The 14,211-nt window shown below is 38.6% G+C and overlaps 1 pseudogene; it reads right to left on the reverse strand.

The window, feature by feature from the left end:
* Positions 1-4,008: 4,008 nt before the first annotated feature.
* LOC112620598 lies at positions 4,009-11,877 on the reverse strand (annotated as a pseudogene).
* Between the last annotated feature and the right edge of the window lie 2,334 nt (positions 11,878-14,211).

Genomic DNA, 14,211 nt, shown 5'->3' on the forward strand with positions numbered 1-14,211 from the left:
CATGTACAACCATGTGCAGCATAACATTTCAATGATGGACTACATATATGAGGTGGATTCATAAGGTTATCAGAAAAATTCTTATCACCTGGTGACATGGTAGCCATTGGAATATCATAGGACAGTACATTACTCATGTATTTGTTGGCAGTGCTGATATAAACAAACCTACTGCACTGCCAGTCATATAAAAATCTAGGATATCCCCTTTTGTACAATACATGATACTTGATATTGATAATAAACATCTATATTCCTGGTTTAGGTATTTACTATTCTATACTTCTAATGATTATTTTAGAGTATTTATTTAATATTTCTACTTATTGAAAAGTATTTACTGTTATATAATATGCCATGTTGCAGTAGCCCCAGCCTCATACATCTCCTGTTTATCACGTCTCTTGATTGCATCGTTTTCTCTTGTGCATAATTTAATCTTATGTTGTTTTGTTCATAATGGCCCCAAGTATACAAAATCCACTGCTAATGTTGCCAGTAAGAAGCCACATCAAGTGATTGACCTGGAAATTAAAAGTGATTAAGGACTACGAAGGTGGAAAATCAGTAATGATGATTGCTTGCCAGTCAGCCACGTCCCATTCCACCATAGCTACCGTCTTGAAGAACAAGAACAAAATGATGGAAGCTGTTAAAGGATTTGCTTCATTAAAGGCAATAAGACTCTTAATAAGGATCTCTATAAGACATGGAGCAACTTCTAACAACTTAAATTGAAGACCAGACACAAGTGTATTCCTCTCAGCATTATGACAATCACAGCCGAAGCAAAAATTTGTGATGTTGAAAGAAAAGGCTGGACTTGACTATCATGGTGAATTTACTGCTCACTCTGAGTGGTTTAAATGGTTCACTTTAAAAGAATCATTATCCATTACATAATGTGAAAATGAGTGGCGAGTCTGAGAGTGCTGATGTGAAGGCAGCTGAAGAATTTTTAGAAACTGTAGATAAGCTGATTGTGGAGGAAAATTACTTGCAAAGCGAATCTTCAATACGGATAAAACCTTTCTGTTCTGGAAATAGATGTCTGAAAGGACTTTCATCCATAAGGAGGCCAAGTCAATGCGAGGTTTCAAGGCTTTTTAGGACAAGATAACAGTCTTGTTGGGGGCAATGTTGCAGGCTACAAATGGAAACATTTTGTAATCTGGTACAGTAAGACCCCCCCAAGCACATTGACATTCAAGCATTTCAGTAAGCACACACTGCCTGTCTACTAAGGAGCAATAAGGAGTTATGGATGACCCAGTGAAATGGATGGTTTGGAGGATAATATACCTTTCCAGATTTTGCTTGTTGTTGATAATGCTCTTGCACATTCTCCTTTTATTGGTGATCTTCATCCCAATATCAAAGTAGTATTTCCCCTTCCAAATGCCATCTATTTGACCCAACCAATGGATCAAACAATTATACCAACATTTAAGACCTATTACCTCAGGAGGACTTTTGCTGAGGCTATTGTTGCAAATGATAAAGACACTGAGGAGATACCGACGCATTTCTGGAAAGCTTACAACATTTATGACTGCATCAAGAACCTGCTCTTGGGATGATGTCACCAAGGAGTGTTTTAATGTCACCTAGAAGAAGGCACTCAAGAGCTTTGTCCATGACTTCAAAAGATTTGCCAAGGATGAGGAGGTTGCAATAATACAAGGCTGTGGTTGCCTTGAGTTGGCAAACAACTCTGTGGATGAGGATGGCATTGAGGAGCTCCTAGGGCTGGTTCCTGAGGAATTGACTAAGAAGGAGTTGTTGGAAATGGAATAGAAACATGTAGACAAAGAAGAGGCAAGAGAAAAGGAAACAGAGAGAAAAAAAGAAGAAGAAAACAAGAAAATTCACAATGAAGGATTTAGCAGAAGGTTTTGAAGACCTTAACAAGCTCCTTAAAAAGTTTGAGAACATGGACGCCAACATTGAAAGGTTTCCATTAATACAGAGGAATGTTCACGGTGCATTATCTGCCAACAAGTAAATCGATAATGAAAAAACAGAAACCAAGCCAACCACATTGTACATATTTCTGTATTTCTGGAAAGAGTGACACCTTCTCAAGAAGAGCCTCAGGCAGGTCCTTCAGGAGGGATTCCAGACGAAGGCACTGTTATCCTAGGAGATGACAGTTCTATGTCTGTTATTGCCCCAAAATCATTCCAGTGGGACAAGATTTCAAGATGTAAGACAGTGACACTGATGATTTTATGCTTTGTAGTCCTAGGTTAGTATGTGTGTTTGTGTCATTTTAAAGAAAAATATTTAAAAATTTAAAAATAATTTTAAAAATAAAAATAGAAAAAAGATTACAGAATAAGATGGTAGGGAAAGAAAATATTTTTGTACAGCTATACAAACATGTTTGTGTTTTAAGACAAGTGTTATTACAAGAGTCAAAAAGTTAGAAAAAATCTATAAAATTTATAAACTAAAAAAGTCACAGGAAGCTAAGGTTAATTTATAGTTGAAGAAGACAGTTTTTACAAATTTTGGGTAGCCTACGATGTGTACAGTGATAGTAAAGTCTAAAATAGTGGGCAGTAATGTCCTAGGCCTTCACGTTTGAGTATCGTTCATTCACTCACTCAGCCAGAGCAACTTCTAGTCCTACAAGCTCCACTTATGATGAGTTCTCTATATGGCTGTACAACATTTTATCTTTTATACTATATTTTTACTGTAACTTTTCCAGGCATGGCTATGTTTAGATACACAAATGCATATCATTGTGTTACAATTGTCTACAGTATTCAGTACAGGAATATGCTGTACAGGTTTGTAGTCTAGGAGCAATAAACTATACTATCTAGTCTAAGTATGTAGTAGGCTGTACAATCTAGGTTTGTGTAAGTGCGTCCCATCATGTTCACACAATGATGGAACCATCTAATAAGGCATTTCTCAGAACACATCCCCATTGTTTAGTGCTGCATGACTATATATTTTTGTATAGTTGGTTACTTTAACCTACATATTTATATTTTTGGTTCACTTCCTTTGCTCCTGTAGATTTGAGTTACCATCTAGTGTTATTTTCTTACTTGAATATTGCTTTGCTCTCATCTGACCAAACTAAGCTTCATAAGCGAAGGAGAAATAAAATCCAAGTTGGAGTGCAGTGGCATGATCATAACTTACTGCAGCCTCCCACTCCTGGGCTCAAACCATCCTCTTGCCTCGGCCTCCCAAAGCCCTGGGATTACAGCCATGCATCACTGTACCTGGTCCGAATATTGTATTTTAATTAAACATTTCTTTTACCCAAGATGCATTTGGGTTAGCTTTGAAAGCACTGTTCCACCAAATGGAAAAACCTTCTTTGAATTTTGTCTTTTCCTCTAATTTATTGTATCACTGGGCACTAGTTGCTTTCTCAGTGACATGGGCATAATATTTCCCCCTTCCTGCCCTAAAAGGATTTTAGGTGCTTAAAGTGAGATCATAAATATACTTTTAAAATATTTTAAAAGATCATGCAAGGTATTATTGTTGCTATTATTAATTAGTGATATGGTTTGGCTGTGTCCCCGCCTAAATCTCGTCTTGAATTGTAGCTCCCATAAAACCCTATCTGTTGTGTGGGAGGGACCCAGCGGGAGGTAATTATCATGGGGGTGGATTTTCCTGTGCTGTTCTCATGATAGTGAAGCAGTCTCACGAGATCTGATGGTTTTATAAAGGGCCATGCCCCTGTACAACCTCTCTTACCTGCTGCCATGTAAGACTTGCCTTTGCTCCTTCTTCACCTTCTGCCATGATTGTGAGGCCTCCCCAGCCATGTAGAACTGTGAGTTCATTAAATCTCTTTTTCTTTATAAATTACCTAGTCTTGGGTATTTCTTCATAGCAATATGAAAACAAACTCTAATACAATTAGGAAGGATTGCTTTTGGGTATAAATGTAAAGCAACAGATTTTGGAGAAAATCTCTTTCAGGGAAGATCACGACTTCCATCCACATTTTGAACCCATGCCCATGCCTATTCAGGCCACAACAAGCTGTTCATCCAGGTAGTAGAGTTTCCTGCAGCTGAAATTTATCTTGTGTAAGAGGAGGTGGAAAAAACATATGCCTTAAAGTTAGTAATTTGAGACCAGATCCTTATCCTACTAAGTATTTGCTTCATCTCTGAGCATCTTAGTATCACCTTCAGCTAAATGGGCATCTTCTTTCATGGTGTCATGGGAGGGGTTAAGTGAGCAAGTGCTTAGCATGGTCCTGAAACACAGTCCCTGCTTAGTGTTAGTCACAGCTCTCCTTTTGAGCACTTACCATGGTCCTTCCTGTAGCCCTTCCTCATGAGATGATGCCTTCATTTCATTTTCAGGTTCTCCATTTTGTAAATAAAAGTGTTTAGTAAAAACATCCAGGCCGGACACGGTGGCTCACACCTATAATCCCAGCACTTTGGGAGGCAGAGGTGGGTGGATCACCTGAGGTCAGGAGTTTGAGACCAGCCTGGCCAATATGGCAAAACCCCGTCTCTACTAAAACACACACACACACACACACACACACACACACACAGAGATTAGCCAGGCATGGTGGTGAGCATCTGTAATCCCAGCTACTTGGGAGGCTGAGGCAGGAGAATCGCTTGAACCCAGGAGATGGAGGCTGCAGTGAGCCAAGATCGTGCCTTTGCACTCCAGTCTGGGCAACAAGAGTGAAACTGTCTCAAAACAAATAAATAACAAACCGTCGAATCTGCAAGATGGTTTGAACCTGATGGCACTTTTCTGACATCTGCACTGTGTTTACCAGATGAAGCGGCAGAGCACAGGGCTCTAAGGAGGTGGTATCCTGGAATGGTAACTATGGAAGAGGGAAAAGTAGGTAGAATGAAGAGTCAAATGGGGCCCCATCTGCAAGGGAGTCCCTTGATCATTGGAGATGGCCTGGACATATTGGGCACTTGGAAGTAAGTTAGGGGTGAACAGGAAAATAATGGGACCCTAAGGAAGCAAGACAAAGCTACACAGACTTATTTCCTTTCTTTTCTTTTCTTTTTTTTTTTTTGAAACGGAGTCTTGCTCAGTCACCCAGGCTCGAGAGCAGTGGCGTGATCTCAGCTCACTGCAAGCTCCGCCTCCCAGGTTCACACCATTCTCCTGCCTCAGCCTCCCGAGTAGCTGGGATTGCAGGTGCCCACCACCACACCTGGCTAATTTTTTTTTTTGTATTTTTAGTAGAGACAGGGTTTCACCATGTTAGCCAGGATGGTCTCTATCTCCTGACTTAGTGATCCACCCGCCTCGGCCTCCCAAAGTGCTGGGATTGCAGGCGTGAGCCACCGTGCCTGGCCTATTTCCTTTTTTTATGGAAAAACTGAGTTTTTTGATTGTCCCAGAACTAAAAATGAGCAGAGATCTGCACCAGTGCTGCCCCATCCTCTCTGCCATCAGACTGATGTTCTGCTATTTTCTTCTGCGGAAGTCATACGTTTAAAAAAATTATCTCCTAAATACAGTACATTAAAGTAATGTCTTAAGTAATTTATTTTTCTCATTTTTATTCATCTTAGGCATATCCAGCTGCCAAGGAGACCTTCTGGTCTTCATAAGATAAAAAGTAAATGACTTTCTCTGAAAATGCTTCCGTTCTTTTCTTCCTTCCTACAGCACCTACTCTCTCTCTCTTCTTTTTGAGCTTGTCTCTTACTAATTGATTCCATCAAGGCGTTAGTTACAAATATACTGTGCAAGTGACAAGACATTCAACTCTGCTCTACCCTACTTGTCTGCCACTGGTTGTCTTCTGCGTCTACCATGTCTTCAGTTAGCTTTATTCCTGCACCCAGGAGGCTTGTGCGGTTTGCATTGGCCGGGGACGGCTTGCTGCTGGTTTCTCAATGAAGACGGCGTGTTCTACATGAATTAAACAATTATTGACATTGTCGTTGAAACGGCGATGTTACGTGGTGCCTCTGAGAAGAAGAATAGAGTGTATAGATCTGGAGAAGAGCAGTATGTATGTAAAAAAAGCAGTCTCCTTTTACATACATCTTTATGTTGGAAGACAGATCTTCCATCAACACAAGTTGCAATTTAACCTGCAGCTCTTCAAATGAAGCTTTGCAAAGCCATGAGGCCTTCTGAATAAAAATGAGGCTGGAATTGCTTTGTTTCCCTTAGATAGTGTTTGTCCACTAAGAAGAAGAAACAAATCGTTTCCAGAAAATGCTTCTGTTTGGTCATTGATTTCACTAGCCTCTGTCAAGCAGAGACAAAAATTTGTATAAGCAGCCTCACTGCTCTCTCATTCGTCTCTGAGTTATTTATGACCAAGGTGTGGAGAACAGTGCATGGTGGGGCCTAGAATTAAGATTACTTATGATCCTGAGACGAGTTCTAGTCTCTAGTGCCTTTTTGTATGGCTTTCATCACCATGTAATTCTTATGATTGATAGTAATACTAGCGATAGATGTTACAGAGGGATTAAATAATTCACATGGTTAAGTTCACATGGTTAAGAAAAGGAAGAACTGAAAGTCCAGCAAAGATCTGCCTAATTTCAGAGTCCATATTCTTTTATTATACTCTATTTTTTTTATTGTTGTTTTTGAGACAAAGCCTCGCTCTGTTGCCCAGGCTGGAATGTGGTGGTGCGATCTTGGCTCACTGCAACCTCCACCTTCCAGGTTCAAGTGACTCTCCTGCCTTAGCCTCCTGACTAGCTGAGATTACAGGCACCTGCCACCATGCCCAGGTAATTTTCATATTATTGGTAGAGATGGGGTCTCATCATGTTGGCCAGGCTTGTCTTGAACTCCTGGCGTCAAGTGATCCTCCCACCTCAGCCTCCTAAAGTGTTGGAATTACAGACATGAGACACCGTGCCTAGCCCCAGTTTCTGTAACTTTTATTATGGTTGTTGAAGGGCCTAGAGCCCCCATACCCTTAAATCCTCATACACTTAGCTGGGACAGTAGTGTTCAGAGATGTGGCTGGCAGTTCCATCTCCAAGGAGCTCCTTGGGTCTTCAGTGGCATCTGGGACACACTGTTCAGGGTCCTGCTGAGAATGAACTCTGACAGTGAAATGGGAAAAGTTCCCTTCTAGCCTCACAGGATGTGTGACAGGGGAATGGCTTGCTTCTTTGGAGCTCTGCAGGTCAAACCCCTAGGGGAGCATGCAGATGGACAGGTCGTGGGAAGCATGGGCTTCAACCCCATGGCAGTGTCTAGGGTTGAGTGTTTACAGCTCCTGAAGCCCCACTGGGTACGTGTTACAGTGTGTTCTTTTAGCTTAGCCATCCACAGGTGGCTTGGCTTATCAGCTCAGTTAGACCCTCTGCCTTATTACAACAACAGTGGGTTTCTGTGTCCCAGGGTTCTTGCCCTAGTGTACCAGAAAAATCGGATCACAGATGGGCTTGAAGGATGAATGCAAGGTTTTATTGAATGGTGGAAGTAGCTCTTAGCATATGGATGGGGAGCTAGAAGGGGGATGGAGTGGGAAAGTGGTCTTTCCCTGGAGTCGGGTTTCCCAGCAGCTGGGCTCTCTTCTGACTGCCCTTGGCTGAATTTCCCTCAGCATCCACGTGGTTCCACTGTCGATGGCCTGTTGGCATCTGTGTGTTCTTCTACTGGTGTGTTCCTCTCCATGTCCAGCTGCTTGTGTGTGTACCTGCTAGGGACTCAAGGGACATTTTTGGTTTTTGTTTTTTGAGACAGAGTTTCACTCTGTTGTCCAGGCTGGAGTGCAGTGGTATGATCTTGGCTCACTGCAACCTCCACTTCCTGGGTTCAAGTGATTCTCCTGCCTCAGCCTCCTGAGTAGCTGGGATTGCAGGCTCATGCCACCACACCCAGCTGATTTTTGTATTTTTAGTAGAGACAGGGTTTCACCATGTTGGCCAGCCTGTTCTCGAACTCCTGACCTCAGGCGATCCACCCGCTCAGCCTCCCAAAGTGCTGGGATTACAGGTATAAGCCACCATGCCTGGCCCTGGTCTGATATTTGTCATTATAGTTTTGCCTTTTCTAGCCTTTTATAGAAATTGAATCATACAGTATATGATAATTTCCACTTTGACTTTGTCTCATTTAGCATGTTTATGACATAAATTTCTATTATTGTGTGGATCAATTTTTTTCTTTTTTATTGCTCAGTACTGCTATATTGTATTAAAATAAAATAATTTATCTATTAACATGTCAATGGACATTTAGATTGTTTCAAATATCTGGCTATCATCAATAAAGCTGCTACGAACATTTGTAACAAGTTTTTGTGTGACCATGCATTTTTATTTATTTAGGTCTTTAATTTCCCATTGGGATCACTTGGTCATGGCAAGTTTTTTTTTGTTTTTGTTTTTTTTGAGATGGAGTCTCACTCTGTCGCCCAGGCATTGTCGCCATTGCAGCGGTGCCATTGCAGTGGTGCAGTCTCGGCTCACTGCAACCTCTGCCTCCCGGGTTCAAGCAATTCTCCTGCCTCAGCCTCCCGAGTAGCTGGGATTACAGGCGACTGCCACCACGCTTGGCTAATTTTTGTGTTTTTATTAGAGACAGGGTTTCACTTTGTTGGCCAGGCTGGTCTCAAACTCCTGACCTCAAGTGATCTGCCTGCCTCGGCCTCCCAAAGTGTTGGGATCACAGGCGTGAGACACCGCGCCTGGCCGGTCATGGCAACTTTATGTTTAACTTTACAAGAAACTGCTTCACTGTTTTTCAAAGTGGCTGTAGCACTTCACATTCTCAATAGAAATGTATGATTGATTATTCCAGTTGCTCCACATTCTCACCAACATTTAGTGTAGTCAGTATTTTCAGTCTTAGCCCTTCCAGGAAATGTGTGTGGAATAGAAGTGTGTAGCAGAATATCATATTAGTTTTAATTTACACTTCCCTCATGAGTGATGATAGTTGACATTTTTTCATGGGCTTATTAGTCATTCATATGTCCTCTTTTGTGAAGTGTTTGCTCAAATCATTTGAATACATTTGAATATTTTTTCTTGGGTTTTATTATCTTGTAAAAGTTATTTTACTATTTTGAATACAAGGTCTTTGTCAGATGTGTGTGTGTGTGTGTGTGCGTGTTTATATAAATAAAATAATTATTTACTACTTATATTCTTAAATGTAAAAATAGACATATATATTATTTATATATCTATACACACACACACATATATATTTTTTCCCAGGGTGAGGCTTGCCTTTTTGTGTTTTTACGTGTGTCTTTTAAAGAGCAATAGGTTTCATTTCTAATGGTACCTCTTTAACCAACCTTCGCTAACCCTGTGCCATAAAGATGTTCTTCTATGTTTGTCTCCTAGAAATTATATAGTTTTACATTTAATGTTGAGGTCTATGACCCAAATTTAATTCATTTATTTATGTGATGTTTGGTAGTTATTGATGTTCATCTTTTCCACACTGATACTCAATTTTTTTCAGCAACATTTGTTGTAAAGGCTATTCACTATTGAATTATCTTTTTGACAAATTATCTTTGTCAAAAATCAATTGACCATATATGTCTAGTTTCTTTCTTAACTCTAATTTGTTCCATTAATCTTGATGTCGACCTTTTGCTAGTTCTAGTGTCGTGATTACAGTAAATTTTTAAGTATTAAAATGAGAAAATGCAAGTCAAATTCTTTTTGTTACTCTAAGCCCTTTGACTTTCCATATAAATTCTAGAATCAGCTTGTAAATTTCTTCAAAAGATTTTACTGTTATTTTTACAGAGAATTTTGAATTTACAGACTAATTTGGGAAGAATTTCCATACTGATATTTAAATTAACACATTAACATCCGTATATTTCTCCATTTATTTAGGTAATTACCTCCATTTCTTTATTCTTTTTTTTTTTTTTTTTTTTTTTTGGAGATGGAGTCTCGCTGTGTCTCCCAGGCTGGAGTGCAGTGGCGCGATCTCGGCTCACTGCAAGCTCCACCTCCCAGGTTCATGCCATTCTCCTGCCTCAGCCTCCCGAGTAGCTGGGACTACAGGTGCCCACGGACCACGCCTGGCCAATTTTTTGTAGAGACAGGGTTTCACCATGTTAGCCAGGATGACCTCCATTTCTTTAGATGATTTAGGTATTTAATTTTCCTCAGTAATATTTTTTAAAGTTTTCAGTGTAAAACTCTTCTACATTTTCTATTAAATTTATTTGTAGCTAATTTACTTATTTTTTAGTTCGAATTATAAATTGATTTCAATTTCACTTTCTAATTGTTCATTAGTAGTTTATAGAAACACAACTAATTTTTTATACTAAACTTTTATCCTAGGACCATTATAAATTCACTTATTAGTTTTAGTGACTTTTAAAAAATTGCTTAGGATTCTATAAGTCATATAATTATGAATACAAATCTAATTTTTTCTTTCTAAACTGAATATTAAAGTTTTTTCTTAACTGTGACACTGATTAACACCTCTAGTACAATATTGAATGGAAATGATGAGACCAAGTACAGTGGCTCATGCCTGTAGGCCCAGTACTTTAGGAGACCAAGGCAGGAAGATTGTTTGAGGCCAAGAGTTCAAGGCCAGCCTGGGCAACATAGCAAGACCCTGTCTCTACAAAAACTAAAAATAATTTTTAAAAAAGAGAATTGATGATAATAATATACATTTTTACCTTGCTCTTGCTTTTAGGCCAGAAATATCCAGTAATTAATCACTGACTATGATACTAGCTAGGAGTTTATCATAAATGCTCTATATCAGGTCGAGGAAATTTCCTTCTATTTCTAGTTTTCTTTTTTTTTTATTATTTTTGTAAATTATTTCATTTCTTCCATGATGATTTAGAGGGACTGTCTTCAAACCGGTACAAGTATTTCATAAATAACATCTGGCCATTTTCTAAGCAATTGAGTAATTTGTTGCACAATAAGGTCCCTCACATCTTTCAATAAGAAATACATTACATCTGGATAGTAAAGACATTACATAATGAATTAGGACACGATTAAAATTTGGTTTAAATTTTTCTTTGGGGGAGAGGACAGAGGACACCACACTTCTACTCAATGAATAGAAACATTTTTACAGCCCCAAAGTCTTTTTTTTTTTTTTTTTTTTTTTCACTGAATATGCCATGAATTCATAGGGAATAAGTTCCAGCAGTTCAGGCTTCTTCCCATGGTTCACACAAAGTATGCTTCTCTGGGTGAAGCAGGGTGGTGCTTCAGTTGAACCCAGGTACGTTTCTCTTTGGCTTCTTTCTTTTTTCTTTTTGAGACGGAGTCTTGCTCTGTAGCCCAGGCTGGAGTGCAATGGCACCATCTCCGTTCAACAGCAACCTCCGCCTCCCGGGTTCAAGTGATTCTCCTGCCTCAGCCTCCCGAGAAAATGGGATTACAGGCACACACCACCATGCATGGCTAATTTTTTTGTATTTTTAGTAGGAACCGGCTTTCTCCATGTTGGTAAGGCTGATTTCAAACTCCCAACCTGAAGTGATCCGCCCGCCTCGGCCTCCCAAAGTGCTGGGATTACAGGTGTGAGCAACTGAGCTCGGCTGGCTTTTTTCTTTTTTCTGATCATTTTCCTTCACGCCTTTCAGGAAGCTATCTTGGCTCTTAGAGTGCTCAAGATGCTCAATACACACATTAATTCTCTTGGCAAAAATCTTGCCCTTAACTTGTTTGTTTACAAGAACGCCAGCAGCGCGCTGGGGAACACTGTAGACTCTTCCAGTTTCGCCATGATAACACTTGTGGGGCTTCGTTTTTGAACAGTACCCGTTCCCTCGATGTCTACAATATCACCTTTCTTACAGATTCGCAAATACGTGGCCAAAGGAGCGACTCCACGTTTTCTAAAAAGCCTAGAGAACTTATATCGGGTGCTTCTCCACTTTCCCTTTGCTTTCGTCATTTTGGTGAATTACTGGAAGATACTGGTTCTGGCCAAAAGGCTATTTCTAGTTTTCTGGGAGTTTTTATGTTTTCAAATGCTTTCTGTGCATCAATTAAAATGTCCTCTTCTTTCTTTATTCTATTGATTCTGTGGATTGCATTGATTCATTTTTATATATTATACCAACCTTCATTCCTGATAGACACACTTCTTGGTCAACGTTTATCATCCTTTTATGTATTGCTGAACTACATTTGCTAAAACTTGGTGAGGAGGAGGTTAGTATCTCTATTATGACGGAAGAATGTAGATATACTGTCTTAATCCTTTTGGACTGCTGCAGCAAAATACCCTAAACTGGGTAGCTGACAAACAAAATACATATGTATAAATATATTTTGTAAAAACTATATACATATTTATTAAAATATATTTATTTTAAAAATATATTTATATAATATATATTTATTTTAAATATATATTTATTAAAAACATATTTATTAAAATATGTGTTAAAACATATATTTATTAACATATGTGTTGGCCGGGCGCGGTGGCTCAAGCCTGTAGTCCCAGCACTTTGGGAGGCCGAGACGGGCAGATCACGAGGTCAGGAGATCGAAACCATCCTGGCTAACATGGTGAAACCCCGTCTCTACTAAAAAATACAAAAAAATTAGCCGGGCGAGGTGGCGGGCGCCTGTAGTCCCAGCTACTCTGGAGGCTGAGGCAGGAGAATGGCGTAAACCCGGGAGGCGGAGCTTGCAGTGAGCTGAGATCCGGCCCCTGCACTCCAGCCTGGGTGACAGAGCGAGACTCGGTCTCAAAAAAAAGAAAAAAAAAAGTGTTAAAACATATATTTATTAAAATATATGTTAAAATCATATGCTAAAAATATATATGTTAAAAATATATGTTAAAACATATATATTTATTAAAATATATGTGTTCTGTTGTCACTATAAATCATACAACATAAAAAGGAAAATAAAGGAGTGTTATGGACAACTTTATGCCAATAAATTTAACAATGTAGATTAAATTGCCAAAGTCTTGATAGATACAAAATACCAAAAGTGACCCAGGAAGAAATTAAAAAAAAAAAAACTTGAAAAGCTTTATATACATTAAATAGATATAATATATTAATTTATTGTACACATATATTTTAATAAATATTTTTTAATAAACATGTTTTATCTATTTAATTTAATATTTAATATATATGAAAATACATATTTTAATAATATATATGTTTTAACACATATTTTGATAATATATATGTTTTTAGCGTATATATATTTAAAATATATAAATGTATATATATTTTTCTCACAGTTCTGGAGACCGGAAAGTTCAAGGTTCAGACTACTGACAGATGATGTATCTGGTGAGGCTCCCTTTTCTGATTCATAGACAGCATCTTCTTGCTGTGTCCTCACATGGTGGAAGGGGTGAGGGACCTCTCGAGGGCCTCTTTTATAGGGGCATTGATCTCCATTCATGAGGATTCCATCTTTACAACCTAATCGCCTCTCAAAGGCCTTGCCTCCAAATAGTATCACATTGAGAGCTAAGATTTCAATATACAAAGTTTGGAGGGACACACACATTTAAATTATAGCATGTAGGTAGTTTTATTGTGACTTATTAGTCTGGTTTTATCAGTGTAATCCTGCCTCATAAAATAAGTTGGGAAATAATGTCACTATCTTCTGACAGAGTTTGTATAGGATTAGTGTCATTTCTTTCTTAAATGTATGACATAATTCACCAGTGAAGACATCTGGACCTGGAGTTTTCCTAGTGGAAAATTTTTAATTTTAAATTGTATCTATTTAATATATATAAAGCTTTTCAAGTTTTTTTTTTTTCTTTCTGGGTCACTTTCGGTATTTTGTATCTATCAGGAATTTGGCAATTTAATCTACATTGTTAAATTTATTCGTAATTTGCAGTTTCTCTCTCTGTCTCCCTTTTCCCCTCATCTATCAGGCAGAGGTATATCAATTTGATTACACTTTTCAAATAATCAACTGTGGATTTTGTTGTTTTTTTATTGTTTTTCCTTTTAAAAAATACCTTGGGTGTAATTTTTAAAAATTTTTTTTTTAACGTGGAAATGTATAAAATTGAGTTTAGATCTTTCTTTTCAAATGTAAGCATTTAAGCTGTGCAACTTCCTCTAAAGCCTACTGTAGCTACATCCCTAAAATCTGTATACAGTGAAGTTTGATTATTATTTAGCTCAAAACATTTTCTTTTTCTTTTTTTCTTTCTTTTTTTTTTTTGAGATGGAGTCTAGCTCTGTCGCCCAGGCTAGAGTGCAGAGGCGTGATCTCGGCTCACTGC

Source organism: Theropithecus gelada, chromosome 3, assembly GCF_003255815.1.
Source record: "Theropithecus gelada isolate Dixy chromosome 3, Tgel_1.0, whole genome shotgun sequence".
NCBI lineage: Eukaryota > Metazoa > Chordata > Mammalia > Primates > Cercopithecidae > Theropithecus > Theropithecus gelada.